At 43.0% G+C, this 16,324-nt stretch overlaps 1 long non-coding RNA gene across 1 annotated transcript; it reads left to right on the forward strand.

Annotated features, from left to right (window-relative positions):
* Positions 1 to 11,940: 11,940 nt before the first annotated feature.
* On the forward strand, positions 11,941 to 13,869 carry LOC129653256 (uncharacterized). The gene is made up of 2 exons (XR_008715018.1): positions 11,941 to 13,016; positions 13,296 to 13,869. It is a non-coding gene; the product is annotated as an uncharacterized LOC129653256 (long non-coding RNA).
* The last annotated feature ends 2,455 nt before the right edge of the window (positions 13,870 to 16,324 follow it).

A 16,324-nucleotide genomic window follows, 5' to 3' on the forward strand; every position in this document is an offset into this window, starting at 1 on the left:
GGACTCAGTCATACATATACATGCATCCATTCTCCTTCAAGCCCTGCTCCCAGCCAGGCTGCCATATAACACCGAGCAGAGTTCCCTGTGCTAGTCCTTGTTAGTTATCCATTTTAAATACAGCACTGTGTACCTGTTCATCCCAAATTCCCTACCTATCCCTCCCTCCACCTCCCTGCGCCAACCCTACATTCATTCTCGAAGTATGTTACTCTGTTTCTGTTTTATATTTACCTGTGCTGGGTGCTGGTTCTACACCGTGGAGCACCGGCTTAGTTGTCCGGCAGCACGTGCCTTCGCCAACCAAGGATCAGACTCGCGTTCCCTGCACTGGAAGGCTGATTCTTAACCAGGGAAGTACCTGGCATCAGTTCTTTATATCTTATCCTATATTCTTATATCCTACCCCCTGATGGTTATAAAAATCTATTTTTGGTCAAAAAATTTCTATTTAGTGCACATTTTTCCTACATGATAACCTATCAGAGTTTTCCAAATCCTTGACTTTTTTTTTTTTTTTTCCAATTTTGATACTTAAGTTGTCCCTTTAGTACAAAACATAGACTGGATAGCTTTGTCCTCTTGTGAGAGGTTTCTTCTATCATTTAAGGGATAATTTATATACTACTTTGTGTTACCTTCAGTTTTTCACGAACAGCCAGACCTGGACTGGGAGGAAAAAGCTTCTGGTATAAAGGCGGCTTTTATCTGGGTAGACCTTTCCGTCTTAGGTGAGGGATCCCAAAACTGCAATGGAGACCCTTCACCACCTCCATTCTCCTTATGGGAGTGAACTAGAAAGTCTAGCTGACTGGCCTTTGAAGTGAGATGAATGGAGAGGGAAATACAGTCTTTGCCAAGATGGAGGGCCAATCATTTGGGGAGGGATGGGAGAGGGAAAGATTCTTCCCGTCTACAGTTTCTAATATTGTGTTATAGATGATAAAACTAAGACGAAGGGGCTTCTAAAAGTAGCCAGCTCGGCCTCTTTAATTACCCTGTCTAGAGAGAAAGTCTGTCATCAGGGCTGGAGTCTGGGACTGTTCAAGAGATTGATTGGAGGAAGACACTTTTTCGTCCCATCTAGATTGCTGCGGTTTTACTGGAATTGAGGCCGGCCATAAACCTATCAGTGACTCAAGAAAATTGAAGCAATTAAGCCTGCAGGTGCACCTATTTGTCATATTAATGATGGATCTGTGTTAATCTAAGTCAGAGAAGGCGTCGCAGGGCGCGTTCACGGCTGTGGGGGTGCAAGGACCTGGGGGCGGCGCTGCAGCTCCACCGCTACAATGCGGGAGCACGGGCTCCTGGCTGCTGAACCCCCCAAGCTGCTTCCCTCCATCTCAGGGGCTCCAATGCCAATCAAACTAGTTCATAGACGGTTAATTTGACTCAGGTGAAGAAAACGCTAGTGGAAGAGATGTAGTTTGATGTGAAAAATATATGATTTGCAGTCCTGATTTTGCAGTCAGACAGACCTGGTTTGAATATCAGCCTTTCTACTCAGTACTGGTTTGTCTTGAACAGGTTATTTAAGCCCAGTGAGGACTGTGATATATACTTTAGAAAGCTGTTGTGAGCAGCGAATGAAGTCATAAATGCAAAGCTCTTAATACGGTGTCTGGGAGCTATGGCCACTTTAATGATTTCTCCTTTTCTGACCCTGAAAATGTTTTAGCTCCTAAGAATTAATTTCCAGTCATTTCTTTACAGGCTGCCAACTCCTCCTAGGTGAGGAATAGTATTAGGAAAGTTGAGAAAGATGAGTAGACCAGTCACTAGGCAGGCCAATCCAGCACCTGCCCAAGGCTCCTCCCACAGGAAGCTGCCCCCCCACTTCCCAACCCTGCCCCTTCCTCAGGCCCTTCTTTCCACAAGAGCCGAGGACAGCCTGCAGTGTTTGGGAGATCAGGGGCCTGCAGATCTCTCAAAGGGTGACCATGATTTCTACTATTGGAAAGGTCAAGAAACATTTTGATTTTAATCCTGAATGTCCAGTCTCACAAGTTGGATTTTGGCCAATTGACATCAAGCATATGCAATCTTGGTTTTTGCATGGCAATTATTGTAATGCTTACAAATGAAAATGAAACCAACTATCTTAAGTCATACAAAAATAATAATAACAAACATACTGGCCTTGGGGGGAAGGAAAAAAGGTGGGAACCTCATCAGAGAACAGCCTGTCGATAGACTTAGCTCGGCCCATGAACTTGAGCAAGCCAGATTCTCTCACTCTTAGCAACTGGAAATAGTGAATGTGGCAGGGATCAGGTCTAAATCAGTGGAAACAAGCTTGGAGAGATGCACAGGAAAAGCACAGATGGATCATGGCCATAATGGCCACTTCAAACTGGAGAGATGAAAAAACAGAAAAAAAAACATGAGTTTAAGTAAGGCTCCAAGGTAGAGGACAGACACTGTGCACAGAAGGAAATGCCAGGCAAGCCAGCAGGGGGGCAGATAGGAGCCAATGCTTGGCAGGAGCTGAGGCACATTCATGCAGGACAACACAGGGAGGACCCCAGAGCCCTTTACGGAGCCCTGAGTGCCATCCTGGATTTGGGTCCACCTGCCTCGAGGTCTGGGAGGAGCATGGCTCATGCTCTGTCCTTCCTTCGAGGTCACTGCCTCCTGCTGATGTGAGTGACTCTTAAGAAGGACTCTCCATCATGGAGTGACATCAGTCACTGTACCTTACGATCAAAAGAACCTTACCCACTGAGCTGTGATGTACCCTTCAGAGGATCTCAGAGAATGCTGAGAATTCCAGACGCTGGCCTCTCCTCTGATCACAGCACTCAGCCCAGGCCTCCTCTGATCGCCTATCACCTGATATCACCCTCCCCACCCCTGAACAACAGGTAAATACATATAACTCTTTATGAGAGAAGTCATTAAAACAAATGTTTAGACAGTGATAGAGTAATGGGAACCCTGGTTTTTTTCAGAAGTGTGCCTTTTCAGTCTAGCTATGGCCCTGAAGTCTCTTTGTAATTTTGTTTCCATCTGCAAAATGGGAGTCATGATAGCACAATGGCAAACCACAATATGCTGCGTCTGTGAGGTTGTGAAACACGCAGGCAGCTAATGACAATAGAATGGCAATGCATTCTCCTTTATTATAAAAGAAAATATTTTCCTTTGCCAACCCACGTAACTTCAACAGTCAGCAATAATGAGAAAGGGAACAACAAAAACACCGTACATGACAGCTAAAATCAGAATTTGATAAAATATTCTACTTCGAAAGGGATACTGTCAAGTAAAAAAAAAAAAATCAATTTGGGTAGGAAAAAAAAATCTGGTTTGTTTATTAGTTTTGCTTCTAATGCCACCAAATGGACCTCAATCTGAAATGGCCTTTGAAATCAAATTTGCTGTTCTCCAATTCTGCAACTTACTCTTTATGCTAATTTGTCTGCACCTGCAGGGACAAAGAAACTGGCAGCATTGAACATGAGATCCAGGAAGAAAAAGCAACACAAAGATTCAGGAAATGAAACCAGGACTAAATCATATTAGGTGTATAAAGGTAGGACTTTTGATAAAACAAGGGAAGAGTGGATTGAATAACTGAGAGAGTATTCCGACTGTAAAAACGACAGACCCTGGTGAAGGGCCTGGTGTCTTTCCCGGGTCCCAGAAGAATGGCAGTGTGGGGTGTGGAGCAGTTTGTAAGGCCAAGTGCTGGGCCAACCTGGGTCTCTCCCAGCCTTCATACCCCTGATCATGGAGGTTACTGTAAAAATGTCTCAAGGAGTTTTCATCCTTTAGAAAGCCTCTAGAAGTTTGGGTTAATTCTCCCTTCCAACTTAAAAAGCCTCTTTTGTCAGGGTCTGTGTTGAAAGAAGTATTGCAATTTTAAGGAAGAGACCCGGTCACTATTTTCCCATTGTTTTTTCATTATCTGGGCCCCATTTGATGCTAAAGCTGAAACTCCAGTACTTTGGCCACCTCATGCGAAGAGTTGACTCATTGGAAAAGACTCTGATGCTGGGAGGGACTGGGGGCAGGAGGAGAAGGGGACGACAGAGAATGAGATGGCTGGATAACATCGCTGACTCGATGGACGTGAGTTTGAGTGAACTCCGAGAGTTGGTGATGGACAGGGAGGCCTGGCGTGCTGCAATTCATGGGGTCACAAAGAGTTGGACACGACTGAGCGACTGATCTGATCTGATCCCTTCTCTTGCTTCCAGCTGCCACATCACCAGGTATGCTCTAAAGGTGCCTGGGAACCAACTTGAGTATCCCCACCATCATAAAACCTAAAGACACATGTACTACAAAGGAACTCAGAGATGCTGTCCTTATTTTATAGATGCCCAATCCTTCAAGGGCATAAATGTGCACACACACCCCTCATTTAAAACATCACAAAAACTTAGTTAAGTATTTTGCCCAAGGTCACACAGAGCATTAGCCCATAAGAAATCCAGAGAAAGAATCTCTTTCTGTTATACTGCCTCTCAAAAAAATTTGAAAAGGTTTTTTAAAATATTCTAAGATGCTTCTACTTCGAATATTCTCTCTATTGCTCTGTCCTGTATATTTAATTTCAGACTCCCTGCACTATATAAAATCACTGTCAAAATTCGAATTCTGTCAACAGCCAGTATCTGTTGAGGTCCAATGAATGCTGTGAATGTTATGTGTTTAATGCTCAAGCAAAAATGTCAATTTCCACCTTGGAGTTATTAAACCTAGGGAAAAAATCAATTTGGCAGGTAAAACGTTCAACAGCCACACTCCTTGTGTCCTTCCTCTTCTCCTCTTAAGCATCTCTTCTCTTCTCCATTTTCTGCCCTATCACCAGGGGTAAAAGAATATTGGCATCACACATCCCAAAGAAGACTTTTTATAAAATTAAATAAAAAGGGAATCAATTTTTTTTTATCCACTGCTTAATTTTCACTAGACCAGCTGTCTTATCTCCTTTAGACCAGTACTAGTTTCTTAGAGAAATAAGGTCACTTTTATGCTTAATCATTGCAGCAAATGCATTTCTGGAACAAATGATACAAATTCACTTATGAAGAAACTCTTTTTCATTAACTGAGTGATTGATGAGGAAAGTCTGTGTGTCCTGTATTTGTGAATATAAAGAGATGGGAAATAAGAGGTTAATGCAAAACCAATACAATATTGTAAAGTAATTAGCCTCCAATTAAAATAAATAAATAAAAGAAAAAAAAAAGAGGTTAATGGACTTTCTCAGTATCATACCATGCAATAGGATAAGAGTTGGCACTCACAGCTCCTGCCTCTTCAGTCCAATTTGTTATTGGAGTCACAGAGGAATGTCTTTTAGTGAAACTTCTTGAGATTTTATGTCCCTAATTCTGTTCTGTCTCCCTAGGGAGGAAGTGTAGTGAAAGGGAAAGAGAATGGACTTTAGAATCAGAGAGACGTGGTTAGACTCCCAACTCTGACATTTGCTGGTCATGTGATGCAAGTTGCATCACCTCGGAGCTTGTGTCTTCATCTGTAAAAGGCAGATACACACTTCGAAGGGTGCATGAGGCTTAAATGAAACCATATGTGAGTGTACGGCAGGCACTTAATACACGTGTGCACCTTTCACATCTGTAGTTTTCTTGGACAACTAAACTATAATTGAGCCACAAGAGAAAGAAAACAAATCTAGAAAGTGAAGATTGGTCTTCACTTACTTCCAATTAGTTTTGTGAGTTCCAACATTTTAACTTGAAAATAAGCTCAATTTTGTACAGAAAATGCATTGATGGTACCACTTTAAATGCCAGGGTCTTCTCCCTGGGCAGCAGGTTCCATTGATCTCTCTATTCATGTGTCAGTGCCCCATTTCATTACCAAGACTATCATACATATCGTCAGGAAAAGAGGAACTAGAAAAAGGAAAACCAGGGACCTCTCTCTTGACTGAATCACTAGTGGGCTCTGTGTACTTGCATTCATTTGTTTCTTTGGAAGGTATTTTATTGAATCCTACCTTCATGCCACCTGGAGTAGGAAATTGCGACCCACTCCAGCACTCTTACCTGGAGAATTCCATGGACAGAGAAGCCTGGCAGGCTATGGTCCACAGGGTTGCAAAGAGTCAGACACAATTTAGTGACTGAGCACACAAAGAGTGCGCGTGCGTGCATGCACACACACACACCCACACACACACACAACTTAATGCCAGAGGCTAAAGGTTACAAATATGAATAAACCTGCTTCAAAGGAGTTTACATCCCAGAATGGACAGGGAAACACCAACAACCAAGAATGCAATAAAGGGGCTATGGGAGACGTATATACAGAATGGTAGTTGTTGTTCAGTTGCCAAGTCGTGTCTGACTCTCTCCAACCCCATGGGGTGCAGCATGCCAGGCTCCCTTGTCCTTCACTATCTCCTGGAGTTTGTTAAAACTCATGTCCATTGAGTCAGTGATGCCATTCAACTATATCATTCTCTGTTGCCCCCTTCTCCTCCTGCCCTCAATCTTTGCCAGCATCAAGGTCTTTTCTAATAAGTTGGCTCCCAGGATGGAGTAAGGGTATAAGGAAAGAGTAGCCCCATCTTCCTAAGGAGAGGGTATCAGAATGGTTTAAAAGAAAAGATGGTATCTACACTAAGCTTAAAGATAATTGTGGCTATCCCAGCAGAGTGCATGTGTTGAAGAGAAGGTACTCCATGCTATGCATGTTAGTTGCTCAGTCGTGTCCGACTCTTTGTGACCTCATGGACTGTAGCCCACCAGGCTCCTCTGTTCATGGAATTCTCCAGGCAAGAATACTGGAGTAGGTTGTCAGTCCCTTCTCCAGGGGATCTTCCTGACCCAGGGATCGAACCTGGGTCTCCTGCATTGTAGACAGATTCTTTACCATCTGAGCCATAGGGAAGCCCACTCCATGCTACAGAGCCATGTAATAATAGCAAGGCAACCTCCTAGAACTTCAAGATGGCACTTGGCAGGCTATCATATGCTGATGAGATCACTGGAGGTCACATTACAGAGTATACTGTGTGGCATGAGTTTGAACTTTATCCTCCAGGAAGAAGGGAATGGAAAGACAAGACCTGATTCAGGCTTTTAGAAAGGTGCTTTTGGAATGTAAAAACCAGATGGGCTGAGATCAAAGTCAGGAAGATCAACCACTACAGAGTCTTCAAGCTAAGAGGAGTTAAGGGTTTGCCCGATGGAAAGAAGCCGGAAAAGACAGGAGACTAATGGGACAGGAGGAATTAACAGACTAGATCACTGCTTGGATGTGGGGATGAAGGGAAGGATAACCCTGAGAGGCCAGTGTGAGGTTTACGCCATTCACCCAGAGAGGAAACAAGGCCTGGGGAGCAGCTTTTCTGGGGAGTGAAGGTGCAGATATGCTGACTTTGAATTACACATTGGACCTCCATGTAGGAATGCCCCATAGATGGGTGCATGGAAATAGATCCTCTGGGGTCATGTACAAGTGATGGTAAGGTGAAGCCATGGGAATGGATGAACTCACCTGCGAGTGTGCAGTGTGTAAGGGTCAGGGGCAATGATGAGAACAGGGACAACACCGTCCTTTAAGGGAAAGGCCTCACTGGGCCTCAATTTCCTCTCCTGTTAAGTGAGAGGAGTGGGCTTCCGGGCTGTCTTGGGTGACTTTCACCTCTACACCGTCTCATTCCATGCCTTTTTATTTGGCTCAGGCTTTCGCTCACAGACGGCTCTTTCTTCCTCCTTTGTTATTTTTGGAAAAAGGCTGTTTGAAGTTTAAGCTCCTCTGAAGTGGCCCCTTGATCTTTCTGTCATAAGGACACACATACAAAGAGTACAGCTGGGAGACTTTGGAGCAGAAGAAAAGGCAAGTGGAAACAAGGGCCAGTCTCAGTGCCAGGACGTGACCCTTCTCGTCCCTTCAAAGGAGCCACAATACCATGTATTTCCCTCCCACTCATCAGTTGTTCAGGGTAGGTGTTTTTGATACAAACCAGAAGAATAACACCAGCACCTTGTGTTAAATACTCCTGGCTTCCCTTCATTATTCTCTCTCCTGACACTGGAGGCAGCTCAGCCACTACAGTCTGGCCGAAGGTATTGGTACTAGTAGGATTTGAAATATTAGCACCATTACATATTCATTGTCCATAGCCCCTTTTATAATTTTACCCCCTCTTCTTCTTATCAATGCACCATATTTCCTATTTTTCCACATCCCACCTGCTTAAAGCACATGAGGATGTTCTCTACAGAAAAATACACCCAAATTCCTATTAAACTCAAGATAAAGAGGCAGAAATTCAATTTAATTTTTGTATACTGCCCGTTTCTCATTAGCCTTGACTTCTTAAGCCCTCGGGTTATGGGCCAGTGCTTATTTTCATGGTTGCATTACTAGATTTTATTACATTTGTACTGAGAGGCAAGATAGTCTCATTTTATACTTGGAGAAATAGGTTTAGTGACCTGATGACAACAACTGACCATGGATCAGTATATTTTCTTTATTATTAGTGAGTCCAGAGCCGTGTGTTTTTGGCTGTCTGGGCAGAGCATAAAATATATTGCCGATCACACTCAAATTCAACGCTAGTAATAATCTATAGTCTTCTTTCTGGAACCACTCAGTATCAGAAGATGGCAACCCTCCAGATTTTCTAAAATTGCTGTAGGAAATCTGTAGGTCCAGAAGCATCATTCTTTTCTCCATGCCAAATTAGGTCAAGTGCCATTAAGAAAAATGTTTCACTTCAAAGTTAAAAATAAAAACATTGTTTTTAGTTATTAGAAATTAAGAATTACAAGTGTAGTCAGAAATTAACGAAAATGCAACCAATGGGCTTTCCCTTTACAAAACTGTGATGGGGTATTAGGTTTCTAACCCCTGGAATACAATACTTTCCTCTTGAGACAGTCATTTATACACCAGGAAAGCAATAGAAGAGTTCTTTCTCCCTTGTTGTGTGTGTGTGTGTGTGTGTGTGTAACTCTCCCCCAAATCCTCTGTTGGGAACATGGTCTCCTTAAACTGGACCATTCTCAGCAATCACCACCTGGGGTCAGGTTATCAAGGTTATAAATGAAACATATAACTGTAAGGGAGTCTTAAACCCACTTGGAGCAAACCCCTGTGGGATGCTTTTCTACATCGCAGGTACCCAGACAAATGAGGCCCTGGAGGTTTCTAGGGCTAGGTGTTCTACATCCTCCAAATCCTCTCCACAGCATACTTACCTTAACTTACTAAGATGCTTTTCTTCTTTTGTCTGAGAAAATCCCCCTGTTGCTGTCATTTAAACCTGCTCCTTTCAGCTCTGTCTTCTGCGGAGATGGAAAGTAGTTAGGTTGGAGCCTCCTAATAATACCTTCAGAGACGTGACCACTACCTCTGAAGCGCCATATGCCTCTGACTGCAAAGCACAGCGCTGCCTCCGTTCCCGGTCACGTGGGGGAGTGAAGGTCTCCCAGTCATCCTTCTGAAACCAGCAGGGAGCGAATGGTTGCAGGGTTCACAGTTTCCACTCAGGAGCAAAGAAAGGCAAATGGACCACGTGGACCAAGGACGAGAGAACCAGCTAATTAAGCGCTACCACAGTTCCACGGCCTGCACATCTCCCACTAAAGGCAGAGGCTGCTATGTAAGCTCTTACATATTTTCTGTATCTTCCCAATCACAGAGGTGCCAGAGAACATGCTCCCCTCTAGATAAAAATCTCCAGAGTGGGAACATCCGAGCTCAAGTCTTGCTTTCATAACTCAAACCTGTTATCCCCATCTCAGTCCATCTTCGGGAGAAGAGAACTTGGTTACCTTCCCTGCCCTTCACTTCAAGACTTTTCCTACCTGCACTTTTCTTTTCATACCCCTTCCAGCCTAAAGGGATTCTTTGTTCTTCTTCTTCTCAAAGTTCAACCCCTCTCCCTGGGCCCGTAACTTCTCCCTTACTTGCTACCTCTAAAGATTCTGCTCTGCTCTCCTGACTCTTTTACCTTCAATCTATCTTTCCAGTGTTTCTTCCTCCTTGGTCTAAAACAATGCTAAAAGTCCTTCTCACCTCTGTCTCTGCCAAAAAAGAAAAACCTTCTGATCTTAATTCTGACTTTTCTGATTTTCTCCCTTTCATTAACTGCTCAATCTTTCAAAACTTGAGCCTATGAATTCATTTACTCTACTCATTCTCACTTGTACTTCTTAATCCATTAACATCCAGTTTCTTCCCCAAAGATATAGGGTGTGAGCAAAAAAGCACTTGCATGAGAGTCTTCTAACTGGGCCAAGAACCTCTTGAATTCATGGCCTGGGCATAGCAAGTGATGGCTGAATGAAGAAGGGATGGGACAGCAAAGAGGAAACATAAGGGGTGAACTTTATTGAATGACTGGTACTAATCCATGCCAGGTACTGTGTTTGGTGTTACTTACACTTGCCTTCTTTGATCACAGAAAACATTGATTCTTAATTCAGTTCTGCTTTTAATCACCCAAATGATACTGAATAAATCAATGACCTTTTTCTGGAGTCTAGTGTCTCATCTATAAAACAAGGTGATGTGACTAAAGGATTTCTCATGCTCCTTGACACCTAAAGAGATATGAAAGAAAAGCATCTGGTTGTATATGTTGGAGGAGAGCTTAGAGATGAAATAGTCCTATGTTTCTAAAGCTCTCTTTCTTCACTTTTTAAAAAGAAAATTTGATTTGAAACCTTGAATCATATTTATATTCCTGTTTACCAAACATATTTATTGGGGAATTAATTTATTCTTTTTCTCTTTTTATTCAAAGACATAGATACCTGGGGTTATGTGGCCCAGTGACAAGATCACAGGTTTTGAAAACCGGCAGTATGAATTTGAATCCCACTTTGTCGCTTACTAGCCCTATGACCTTGGACAGGCTACTTAACTGATATAAGCCTTAGATTCCTTGCCTGTAAAATGCAGCTAAGGCAGTAAAGGGCACCTGCAAAACCCCTGCCTCCAAGGATTTTTATGAGAGGTGGTAGAGATAAAAAGCCTGCTTCACAGAATGGTTGGCAGAGAGGAATGGAATATGTGAGTTTCCCTGCTTTTCTCTTTATCTTTTTCTTCAATAGCAGGGGCAAAGTTTCTATCAGGTTCTTAACAAACACTGCAAGTATCTTGTAGGCACCCTTTACTCTCTCAGTGGCTTTTAGGTGGTCTGGCGTCTTTCTCGGAAAATGTTCTGATTTACTGGAACTCCTTCATTAAATGATAAAATAACAGAGTTTAACCCAAGTTCGTGGCAATGTCAAAATCAGCAAGGTTGTTTCACTCTCCAGGTGATTCTTATTCAAAGTCCTCAGGATACTGCTCAGGGGGGTTCTCCATGGCTAATTTTGTGTTTCTCAGAAATGGAATATTTTTTCACTCAATAATTACGATCTGACCCAAAGGCTTTTCTGTATTATTGAGGTTGTCAGATGTTCTGGTCTTCCATAAGGGCAGAGAAACCCTCCTCTTCCTCCACACATCTTCTCCTAGTGTTTTTCTTGCCTACTTCTTGTCTCTCTGGTGTTATCTTCTCTACTGTCCCATGGATCATTGAACCAACCCCTTTCTCCACCTTTAGCTTTCTTTTCATGTCAACTGGTTTTAAACATAAACACAAACGTCAAGATGGGAAACAGCCATAACCTGAAATACATATACAGTGGTAAAACAATTACTGCAAACATGTTCCTCTTAGAATTTAACTTGCAGATGCTGGAATCCATCTAGATGCTCAGCAATAGAAAAAAGATGGATAAATGATGGCATGGACATATGAACTAGGATATGACAGTAAATACAATTAACCATCATGTTTCAATGAACATTTAACCTTACATTGTAAGTGATTCGCCACACAGTGTTTTCAGACTTTTAAAAAATCGTGTAAAAGATGATCTCAGGTTTTGAAAAGCAATTTTGTATGAACAGGAAGTTGGCAAAACATGTAACTAATGTTTATAGTTCATCTCTGGAGAGTGAGGTTATGGGAGAGTCTAAATTTCTTCTTTATTATGTTTTGTGTGTTTCCTCTAATTTTACTATGATCGATAAATAGTTTTTAATGAAAAGAAAATAATAGCTTTTATTTTGACACCACAGATTGTTAGGTGTCTTCTCTGGCAACAAATGTGAATACACTGGGTGTTTTGTTTGTAAAACTGCCAAAGCTATTTGCATGGGTGCAGGCTATTATAGCTGGAGAGAACTACAAAATAGCAACTATTCTCAACATTTTTTCAACAGCAAAACTCTTTCTTCAAAAGAAACCTTTATTGAGATGCTTACTATGTCAACAAAGATAAAAGCAAAGTGGTTCTCATCCCAGTAGGGATAATAGGCCCAGCGTCCCATCTTTTCCATCTCCCCGCCCTCCTGAGAGCAGCTGAAGCCTGTTAGTGAACTCCCTAGGACTCTGTGAGACACCATTTGTCAGGATCCTGATTTAGTACAACCTCTCTGTGCCGCAAGTGAAGAATCAGGCACCGGGAGAGGCAGTGACTTGCAGGAAGTCATCAGGGTTCCGGACCAGGGCAAAACAAAAATTGCCAATTTTCATACCCCGGAGCTGATTGCATGAGAGACCTGCCCAGAAGAGAAAAGCACCTTTCCCTGATGTTCTTGAGATACCAAGACTAGAAATAGGACCTGTGATGCTGACCACGAGGAGTCACCCATCCTCAGCGATGCACTCAGCAAGCCATATGCGGAATTCTGCCGGTTCAGCAAGAGCCTGGACATCATTTATTATTTGGAGGTTACCACAGCCTCCTTTTCCACCTTCAGACTCTGTGAATCTCCTCTGATCCCCACCTCCACCCTCAAGCTGCCTAGGCTTACAAGAAATACTGGTAAACCCTTTCCCCTCGTTGCAATGAATCAATGTCCCTGTGGCCTGCAGCCCTCAACCATGTTTCACGTGGAGCCAGCTTTTGGATGGAAGCATAAAACCCCAAATTTTGCCAAAGCTGTTCAGAGAACCCAAGGTGCTGGTGGAAGCTAGGGAGTGTTAATCTCCACGTGCAAGGCCGGTTCCTACTCTGGTAATTGCATTTTGCTTCAAAAAAGTGTCCCTGCTGCTGCTGGGAGATGCAGTCTTCATTTTCACCTCTTCGAGTGACATTGGGAGTTAAGGTCTCTCTGAGGGTGGCCTGCTGACCCTGGAGGTGGCTTCGTTTAGGGCATGGCTGCATATCAACACTGGCTGAGCGGGGCTCTGGGTCCTGGGGTTTGCTGAGCTGTTTGCAAGAGTTTTAGATTAAAGAAGTTGTATACCTGTAAGGTATTATTATCACCTAATCTTTTTCAATCTTCAACTCCAGTCCTAGTGATGAAGAACCAACCTGATGTGCCTCAGAGTTTCAGTTTAGTACAAGCCTAAAGGCTTGGATTTTGAAAATATATCTGAACCCCTCAGATGTGACAGAATTGAACTGGAAATCTACTTAAGCACCTAAAGAGAATGGAAGGCTTCCGACTGCTACCTACAGAGATGCCGGCCTGCCTGCTGCTGCTGCCACGGCTGAGAAGCCAAGACAAAGTTCCATTGCCAGAGTTGAATAATACTCACTCCTAAGTGCCCAGCCAAGCTTTCTGGTGCTCCCTATCTCACAAGGGATGAAACACAGGCAGTTTTCTTGAGCTTGAGAATCAGGTCCATAAGCCAAAGACACAGATAAGCTGGCATGGCTGTGCCAACCTGTGCCTGACGAGACACTTCACTGGGCGCAGCTAGCGTCACCATCAAAAAATCAAGGAGGCAGGCAGGACATACGCAGGGGAAAATACATGTATTTTTAAGTTAACAATAAGCCAAAAGGTGATACATTCATCTTTTTAAAAAAAATTCTGTTGATGTTGCTGTTGTTGTTTAGTCACTAAGTTGTGTTCAACTCTTTGCAACCCCATGGACTGTAGCCAGCCAGGCTCCTCTGTCCATGGGCCTTCCCAGGCAAGAAGATTGCAGTGGGTTGCCATTTCCTTCTCCAGGGGATCTTCCTGACCCAGGGATTGAACCTGCTGTTTCCTGTACTGGCAGGCAGATTCTTTACCATTGACCCACCCGGGAAGACACTGTTGATAGTACTTATTTTTAAAATTATTTTAAACATTTCTCTTTTAAAATGTAGCATGCTCAGTCTAAGAAAATGAACATCTACGCCTCTATCTTGCAATTCCACTCCTGGAGAGTAGCTAATAGTAAAGTTCAAAATACATCTTTGCACACCCTCCTCTAAACTTGTAAATATAGACAAGCACACATAGAGTTTTTCTTCTCTCTTGCCTTTTTCCTTCTCTTTCTTCCTTTTTCAAAAAAAAAAAAAAAAAAAAAACAGTAGTCAAAACATCAAAATTCTTCCATGAAGGTTTAGAAAACTCAGTGGATATGAGCTGCCCTGCCTGGCCTAGAGTCAGAACTAGCCAAAAAATTATTGCATGTCTCTTGTCTCTCTCCCCCCACCACACTCCCTTCTCCTTTATGGGAGGGACAATGGGCATCAGATCCATGGGCAGTGAGCAAGCAAAAGAGGATGTTGGTTTTTCTTGGTTTATGTAACCAACACAGCCAGTCCTTCTGAGCAGTGGAGGTGACCCAGGAGCCCTTGCCTAATCTCATCACTGTGGAGGCATGGAGGCTTCCAGATCACCACACTCTGTTTGATGCCAAGAGTCTTCCTGCTCAGTGGGGAGCTCACGCCACCAGGTGGTTCTTGATGGCCCCATGAGTGTTTATGAACTGTTTCTGAATGGGACCAGACTTGACCCTTCCAATAACAAAGGCTTCTATGGAGGGTGGTTAAAGCCATTTCTGTTAGTTAATGTATTCATCTTTGTTCCATAGCTATGATGGGAAGGAAAGAGAGACACACAGAACGAGGCAGTATAGGGACACTACACCTGGAAAACATTTAAGGCAAATAAGGTCAACAAGTACAAGCACTTCTCAATTTCCCAAGTCCAGAATGCTAGAAACCTTATCTGATGCTCCCCAGGATACACATACCTACCCACACCACCCTCTCTCACACACACTCATAACTCACACAGAGACAGATGAAGAATGAGTTATATCTATTCTTACTCACCCTATGGCCTCTTCCCTGAACTGCCCCAGTGCAAGCCCTGCTCTGCACTTGCACATCACCCTCTCCCCAGCTCTAGCTGAGGTTGTTCCACAACCCGACAAACCCCATCAAAACCGACCCTTAGAAAAGGGCTTGAAATCAGACACTGAAACAGAAATTAGAAGTCACTGAAAACAAGTCACTTTTCCCAGGGTGTAAACAGTCAGTAGCTGAACAAAGCTCTGATTTCCTTTAATTGCCTGGAAAATCCCATGGATGGAGGAGCCTGGTAGGCTCCAGTCCATGGGGTCGCTAGAGTCGGACAGGACTGAACGACTTCACTTTCACTTTTCACTTTCATGCATTGGAGAAGGAAATGGCAACCCACTCCAGTATTCTTGCCTGGAGAATCCCAGGGACAGAGGAGCCTAGTGGGCTGCTGTGTATGGGGTCGCACAGAGTCGGACACGATTGAAGCAACTTAGCAGCAGCAGCAGCTTCACTTCTACCACCAAAATCACTAGTTGCTCACATATTAGTTTAACTCAGCTCACATGAGCATAAATGTATACACCTGTGAAACACCACTCACTCACCACCACTAGCATCAGTGCAACCCAATCAACACAACTCTACACAACACATGACAAAGGTCCCATCAATTTAGAAAGTCATGACCTATACACAGTTAAACTGATCATCTCTACAATTCATTTTTACTATAAGAGCCAACCATCACCATAGGACAAGGCCCTAGATGAAGGACACTCCCTACAATCAGTGACCTACACAATAGCACTTTGTTCATCTACTATATATGTATATATCCACACTCACATCTACTATATATATGCATATATCTATGCATTTACTATATTTAGTTTCTCTGTCTTCCCTTATTTAAAACATCACTAACATTTAGCTGAGTTTATGCTATGTGCTAGACACAGACCTTCCTTTACTAACATTAAATTGTTTAATCCTCAGAAGAACTCCATGGTGTTGGTATTCTCTTTTGACTGTGAGCTTCCTAAAGGATAAAGATTCCTGAGGCAGTCTTATGTTTGCAGTCTCTTGGTAGTGTGTCTAATACATGAACCAGGAGGGCAGCTTGAGAGATAATTAATATCATGATGAAATCTTAAAACTGTAAGAGATTACAAAAGTCATCTAGATCTTATATCCATCTGATCATAAATTCCATTTAAACGGTCATCTGGCTTGTGCCAACAAAGCTCAAGCAACACTCCACCTTTGAATAAAGACCACCCATCCACAGGGAGCTC

This window comes from Bubalus kerabau, chromosome 5, assembly GCF_029407905.1.
Source record: "Bubalus kerabau isolate K-KA32 ecotype Philippines breed swamp buffalo chromosome 5, PCC_UOA_SB_1v2, whole genome shotgun sequence".
Taxonomy (NCBI): domain Eukaryota; kingdom Metazoa; phylum Chordata; class Mammalia; order Artiodactyla; family Bovidae; genus Bubalus; species Bubalus kerabau.